Source organism: Austrofundulus limnaeus, unplaced genomic scaffold, assembly GCF_001266775.1.
Source record: "Austrofundulus limnaeus strain Quisiro unplaced genomic scaffold, Austrofundulus_limnaeus-1.0 Scaffold141, whole genome shotgun sequence".
In the NCBI taxonomy this organism is placed as follows: domain Eukaryota; kingdom Metazoa; phylum Chordata; class Actinopteri; order Cyprinodontiformes; family Rivulidae; genus Austrofundulus; species Austrofundulus limnaeus.
In genome coordinates this window covers 299,617-306,280 of record NW_013952543.1, presented here as the reverse complement: position 1 = coordinate 306,280, position 6,664 = coordinate 299,617, and the positions used below count along the sequence as shown (strand labels likewise).

General features: G+C 37.4%; 1 protein-coding gene across 1 annotated transcript in view; it reads right to left on the bottom strand.

The window, feature by feature from the left end:
• LOC106522957 (thyrotropin-releasing hormone receptor) overlaps positions 1-2,990 on the bottom strand; it is a 10,466-nt gene extending 7,476 nt beyond the window's left edge. Inside the window, exon 1 of the mRNA XM_014016222.1 lies at positions 2,879-2,990. The gene's annotated coding sequence lies outside the window, so the exon portion shown is untranslated. The remainder of the gene's footprint in view (positions 1-2,878) is intronic.
• Between the last annotated feature and the right edge of the window lie 3,674 nt (positions 2,991-6,664).

Genomic DNA, 6,664 nt, shown 5'->3' with positions numbered 1-6,664 from the left:
ACCTTTTTAATTGAGTATGGAAATATTTATTTCCAATATTTTTAAGTGCTTTATTGAGTGCATTTGGCAGCACGACAGCTCAGTGGTTAGCACCGACGCCTCACAGCAAGAAGGTCCCCGGTTCGGACCTGGAGTCTTTCTGTGCGGAGTTTGCATGYTCTCCTCGTGCTTGTGTGGGTTTTCTCCAGGTACTCCGGTTTCCCCCACCCTCCAAAACATGTACAATAGGTTGCCTTCAGGCCCAGGCCTCCCTTGAAACAAAGAGATCTGCGATCTCAACGGGACTTGCCTGGTTAAATAACGGTAAATAAATAAATAAATTAACCTATAATTTAAAAGTATATCTCATAGTGCATGTGCAAATGAGCTTCCAGAAGAGATTGTGCAGTGGCTACAGTCTGTGCATATCTCTATAGGAGCAACATCAGGTTGCTTTTAAATGGTGAGATTAAGTACAGCAGTTAGAAACAATTCTAAACTTAGTTTCAACACAAAACAAAGMTTGCACAATCAGCTATTTTGCCTCAGGATGTTGATCTGCAAACTGTCAAGACTTGTGGTTCTGTTTAGTATTTCTTCTGTATTTTGTTCCTGTTTTGTGTATTTCTGGTTAGTCTGCTGAGTTTAAGCATTGTTTCTGCTTCTGTTTCTGCCACACCCACATGCACCTGATCCTGCACAGGTATTAGTGGTTTCACCTCATTTGTTTGACTTTATAATCCTGATGTGTGCTTTGGTTCAGTGATCTGGCATTATTTTTTGTCTTCTGTCAGCAGTAGCTCTTTTTTGTTTTTTAAAATTTGTTGCCATGACAGCATTTTGTTTTGTTATTAAGTTTTTAGTTTTTCATTAMAACTCCTCTTGCCYCTGTCTGCATCCTGGGTCTGACCTTAAAATACAATCCACCAAATGTGGAATGAACCAATTAATGTGATGTACCAATTTCAAGATGTTTGCTATGCACATCAGCACACACCAACACTTAAAACAGTGATCAAAGTAATAAATTTCAATGTCAAACTATGTTAAAAGGCAGGACTTAATAATATACTTTTTATTTCCACAATGATTACATTTGAAAAATGTAGTATGGATGGATTTAATGTAGGCAAATTCACCAGTGTTGAGAAATATGACGTACAAATGACGCTATTTCAACGTTGATCAGATTTGCAAAATCAAAACAAAATTCAATGGTTATCCAACACAACCAGCGGATGTTGACTCAACASTGACCAGACGTCAAAATGCCAGCTGGGGCAATTTGTAATCTTCTAATGGCTTGTATGAGTAAATAATACTCATGTCCCTAATAAAATATTACTCATAGAAACACACACACACACACACACACACACACACACACACACACACACACACACACACNCACACACACACACACACACACACACACACACACACACACACACACACACACACAGAAGGTTAATGAGATCGCGCCTCTTTTTGTGTTTTCACAGAACAATATTTTTCTTCCACATTTAACTTTTCTCTTAACAAAATCTTTTCTCAGAACTTCTCTCAGTTCTTTTGTGTTTTCTGTTTTTCTCCTAATCTCCCTCTTTGAAGCACAATTTCCTATTTACACTTTATCTGATTGCTTCACTCGTGTACATCAATCTGTCATAATATTGACGACCACGTTCCAGAAAGAAATGCACCGTGACGCAGTTGTGAATTCAAACCCACATCCACACAAAGATTAGAGGAGGACCAAATGGACATGGTACATTGTGTTTCACAGCTGGTGGTCTCTGAAACAACTCAAGAAACCTCTTGTTTGCCCTGATGGACTAGATTTTTTTGTAAAGCTACTTTGATAATTACTCCATGTAATGATTAAAATTAAACAAAAAGGTTATGACTTCCTTTTTAACTGAAACACTGCAGTTCAGAAGCACTGAAATGAATAAACTGGACAAAATGTCCAGTCCAGAATTATGTGAGCTCACTTCATTAAGACATTTTCACATAAAATAATTTTAATTTTAATTTTAGAGTAAATTACACCCATTACTGTAATGTAATAAAGAAACACGTTTGTTTTTCTATCCCAGCCCATATTTTACACCCTGATGTCTTTCCTGTGCTTGTATTGTWATGCACTGTGCTTTAATGCAATTGTGATTTGTAGAGATTCATTTTCTCTAAATGTAATGTGTGATAACAGGACAAAAAAAAATCTGGATTATGATTGGGGCAGCTGTGGTGTAGTGGTAGAGCAGCCGACTTGGGACCAGAAAGTCACAGGTTTGAGTCCCTGTCATGCCCACATGTCGCGGTATCCTTGAGCAAGATACCAAACCCCCCGCTGCTCCCAGGGCGCTCACATAGCTGCCCGCTGCTTCACTTGGGTGTTTCTCATGTGATGGGTCAAATGCAGAGCACAAACTTCATGGTTGCATGGGAACATGCATTGATGACAAATAAAAAAGCACCTTCACCTTGTGATGCTATACGATTCTCTGAGGCAGGCAGTAATGGAGATATTAAAATCTGAAAATAACATTAAACTCCATTTGACACCAGCCGAACAACTACTATCATCTTCGAATGAAGTGCCCTCTAAAAGCATCATCTGCAAATATTTGTTCTCTTAAATATTATTATTATTATTTATTCATTTCACTTAAATGCAAAACAAATTATACATACACAAAAAATACAAATAACAAATAAGGTGAAAGGCAATAGAATGAAGAACAAATGTTATATATGTACTTATTTTCCAAAAAATTATTTCAAACAATAATGTTAAATAATAATTAATCTTTCTAAAAAAATGTATGGATCAAGTGTAAATACACCAACAAGTTTAGAAATGTGCATAGGARAGTAGATCTGTAATTCAGCTCACCATCAGTTGCAGATGAAAACTCTCCCGTGGATCCGACACAAGTGCTGCTCAGGTGCAGTCAACCAGGAAACACTGATGACTGCTCTGCTCGCCTTCACTCTTTTTATCCACACCTGCCTCTCTCTCTCTCTCTCTCTCTCTCCCTCCCTCTCTCCCTCCCCCTCAACACTCATTGTATCTTTCACAGGCTCTGTCCTGAAAGTCCACGGCAGCTCGCCACCCAAGAATCCCTGTTTCTGCTGAGAGGTTGGAGGAGCTGGCCTCCAGTTTGTTCTGTACAATTAACCAGCCGTAATTAAAACAACTTTATAATCAGGGTTGCACATAAAATATTTGGTCTGGTTCTCGTGAGAGAACCTGGGGTTGTTGCTTTGTGCTCATACTTTCCTTAATTCATTTAACACATTTATCAAGAGGGGTGTCAGGCAATTTATTATCGCCCCGTTCTGTTTTATGACGCCTTCTATCAGCTGGCAATGTCTCAGGACATCATGCCAAATCAGAGTTTTTTTTATTTATTTATTCATTTTTTACTCTGCATTTTACCTAAGTGGCCAATGGGCTGACCCATGGGCATATGTCATCTCAATTTGAGCATTTCATGTTTAAATGTCTGTTAGATTACACATGACTCTGAGATGGACAGCTCCTGTAGTTTGGCCTTTTAGATCTTTGGCCTTTTGATCTTTTACATATTTTGGTCTTTTGCACAGAACAAATGATTTATTTGTTAGACTGATCTCTTTTTTTAAAAGACTATTTTGTTCAAAAACATAATTTAGATGGTTTCAACTCATGTCATCATTTAAAATTATTTATTCTTCATATTTKATCATTTATTGAATTACATTCATCCCAGAGCAGTTGTGTCACAGTATGATTCTAAATATAAACATGTTTAGCACATCAAGAACCTTGTTGTTATCATAGAATTGTGAAGAATGAAATTTGTGGATGTTTCAGATAAATTAAAATAACATTTAAAACTCATTCACCGGTTAGGGTTAGGGGTTGGGTTAGAGAACATGGCAAGTTTTTATTTTAATTTTTTTTGAATGGGTGGGCGGTGGGGGGGTGTGACATTAAAAAAAGACTCATCTTTGCTTTGATATGGGGCAAATAAATAATGTTTGTCTGTTAGAGGTAATAYGGTTTAAAAGAACTCAAACAGTGAATCTCACAGAGCTCACAGCCATCGCACGCTGAGGCGAGTTCCCGTCTCTCAAGGAGGAGACAGTTTAGTGGCTGATGCAACGTTGGACAGATCTGTTGGATAACAACACTTTGAACATATATTTAATATAAAGTTAGGTTTTAAAGACCAAAGTCTCTGGTAGTTCAGGAGCAAAGTGCAGGAGGAGATGTCAGGACTGACTGCTGCAGCCGCTGCTTCCTCTGTTTCTGCTGAAAACTGCTCTGACTGAAAGTCCCGCCTTGCTCTGCTCTGATTGGATAAAACAGCTCTGGAGTTCCTCTGATTTGTTGGAAGTAGTGTCTCTTTAATCCTTRTACATCAGGGTCCCACTACCCTCCTCTGACAGAACGACGACTCAATCACACCGGTGAGGATGGATTGTTTTTTTGTTTTGTGTTGATTTGTTTGTTTTTAAGAAATCAGGTCACATTTGCGACCTTGCTAGCTGTTGTTTTCACAATCCCAGGTATTATATGTAATATAAAGTTATTAGTGAAGGAAATCAGTCTGGATAACAGCAGACTGACTGCATGCAAAATACTGTATACGACAGGTCTGGACCACTCGTGAATTGTGTTTGTCTCTGAAAAAAAAAAAAAAAACATGTTTAAACATGTTTAGGTACGCAAGGGAGCTTTACGATGTTCCATCTGGTGCGCTTTTTCTTTTTTGATCGCGCATGCGCACCTACGCACCGCTTATGTGCAACTCTGTTTATAAAGCATAGTTTAATTTTGGCCTCAGGAAATATACAGTAAATTAATTGACATTTTTATTGTGGAGAGACAATTTTAATTAATTTTAGTTTTCCGGTTTTGCAAAATGTCTGTCTTTTCCAAGAAATACTGTAGGAGGGTTTCAAGAACTTTTCTACAATTTTTAACGTCTTGTCAGAAAAGTTGTACAGTTTAGTGACTCTTTTAATAAACAACCTCAGTGTTGCAGTGCTAATTCTCAGTCCACCAGAACATCTGTTTCTTTCATAAAACAGTTTAAAGTCAAAACAATGGGCCTCATGCAAGAACATTTTAGCATTCTTATCCTACATTTCTCTTACTTTTGTTCGTATGAAGGGTCCATACGACCATGCCATGTCAGATTCAGCAAGTACTTCCAACGTGTAAATGAGCAACGTAAACATGATGAATTCCACCTGTTCATATGTTGGTGCATGAGGAGAGGAAATTAGCATAATTACTGCCCCAATAATACCATAAGCCAAGGAATGGGAAGAAATAACGGCTGCAGTTAATGTTAATGCAGTGTTATCCACTCTTCCCTGTTCTGCTTTGCACTGCAGGCACTGTTACCTCCACTGCTGACAGTCTAATGATGTTTTGCAAAAATGACAGATTGTTTTGAGGGTCACAGGTAAAACAAACGGTTGACATGTTTCACTTCGATAAAGAACCAGTTTGAAAATGGCTTCAAAAACGTCTTGCCATTACAATTATTGCACAATTTAAGTTGATTTGTAGTTCGAGACTTTTTATTTTTTATTGTAGTGTCGTTCAATAGCATTAATAACTAATTAAAATTATGTCATTAGGGATGTAAAACAGTAATACAAATAATACTTTTAAAATTACAAGTCCAATTCAAACAGAATAGCCTATTATTAACATAATTATGGAGTGTGATTTTATTTTCAACTCAAAATATCTTCAAACTAATGAAATATAAAGTTATTAGTGAAGGAAATCAGTCTGGATGACAGCAGACTGACTGCATGCAAAATATACGACAGGTCTGGACCACTCGTGAATTGTGTTTGTCTCTGAAAAAAAAATCTAACAATATGACAAAATCGTTGAATGCCATAACTTCTCCGAAATCACTCATACGCACAACTTAAGAACAAATCTGTTCTGTTCGTATGAATGGTTCCTGCATGAGGCCCAATGTTCAGATGTTTCTACTGCTCCAAAGATCCACAATTCTCTTTACATCGATGTTGTTGTCATTTTCCTCTCACATCCCACAAAGTGGTCCAGGTGTTCCCTGCACATGGACAGAGTCCTGTCCATCACAGAGTCCTAAAAGGACAACAAATTGGACTTGAAATCCAAGACGGGAGTAAAAATGGTGCATACCTGAATGACTACAGTCCCAGACACAGACCATCTCAAACCTGTGCTCTGACTAGCCTGAATATGTGTGAAGGTTTCTAAAATGGAAATTATTCTTTAAGCTGACTTCCTAAAACCCAGTCTAAAAATCAATTTAAAAACWCTTTGACCCTGTCTTTTTGAATACTAATGTACTTCTTCCATTTTTAAATTAAAAACCTATTAAGTTGAAAAAAAAATTGTAACTGATTAATTATATTGGATTCAGTTTTGTATTTTATACTTTCTGATCATTTCAGTCTGTAAGGTTGAAGCTGACAAAGAGTTGGTGTATGTGTGTTATCATGTGTTCTTTCTCTTAGCCTAAACAAAAATGAGTGGCATTCTGACATGTGACGTAAAAGGTAACACCTCCTGGGGTGTACCCAGGAAGAAAGATACATTATAAGCTCTATTCATTTTGATAGTAGAAAGAAGTTGTCAGTGTTTTGCAGAGTGTCTGCTCAGAGCAGAGCTCTTGTC